This window comes from Somniosus microcephalus, unplaced genomic scaffold, assembly GCF_052327205.1.
Source record: "Somniosus microcephalus isolate GS21.2 unplaced genomic scaffold, FLI_Smic_1.0 scaffold1773, whole genome shotgun sequence".
Lineage (NCBI taxonomy): Eukaryota > Metazoa > Chordata > Chondrichthyes > Squaliformes > Somniosidae > Somniosus > Somniosus microcephalus.
In genome coordinates this window covers 15,001-15,985 of record NW_028226960.1, presented here as the reverse complement: position 1 = coordinate 15,985, position 985 = coordinate 15,001, and positions in this window count along the sequence as shown.

Genomic DNA, 985 nt, shown 5'->3' with positions numbered 1-985 from the left:
CTTGTCACACAGGTGCCTCTGAACCGGTCAGGGCCTGTGACCCCACTGAGTTGTTTACTGGGGCTAATGCACAAGCAGTGTTTTGTCAGAGAGTTCCACTGTGTTGTGCGCTCAGTGGGTCCGTCTAAAATGACAAGACAGCAGAAACATTCCAGCGAGTTTCATTTGTTGTCTTGTCACACAGGTGCCTCTGAACGGGTCAGGGCCTGTGACCCCCGCTGAGTTGTTTACTGGGGCTAACGCACAAGCAGTGTTTGTCAGAGAGTTCCACTGTGTTGTGCGCTCAGTGGGTCCGTCTAAAATGACAAGACAGCAGAAACATTCCAGCGAGTTCCATTTGTTGTCTTGTCACACAGGTGCCTCTGAGCGGGTCAGGGCCTGTGACCCCATTGAGCTTTGTGAGCAACGTATGCACACGCAGTGTTTGCAACGAGATTCCCTGTGTTGTGCGCTCAGTGGGCCCGTACGACCGATTTGGTGACTCGCGTCCGTAGTGGGAGTCCCCGGGCCGGCCCAGTATAGAGAGAGGCTGGTGTTCAGGCTATTTCGGGGTTTCCTCTCGTTTCTGTCGCTGGTGACAAGACGGGCATGCACACGGCGAGTCAGAGAGAGAGGGTGTCGGCGCAGCTCCCGGTGTTTTCTTCCTTGGCCGCGCCCTTCTCTTTGTCCTTGAAACTCTTTCGCGTGAGTCCGAGACGTCCTGTGATTCTCAGTGGTCCTATTCAAGCAGCGGAGCGGGTGTCTGCCTCTTGTGCACGAAATCTTGTGTGCTCAGTGCGTCCCGTTCTGCTAGCTGAACACGCTATTTCTCTGGCAAATTTGAGCAAAGAAACGCGCACGCAGACAGACACACGCACGCGTGGTGTAGGTTGTTGTTGTGTGAGTGGTTTTTCTTGCCTTGACGGTTACCGGTTGCAAACACAATTAAGTTGAACCCGGCACCAACCTCTCTGTGATGGGGAGGCCATGTGCCCAGCAAGACAAA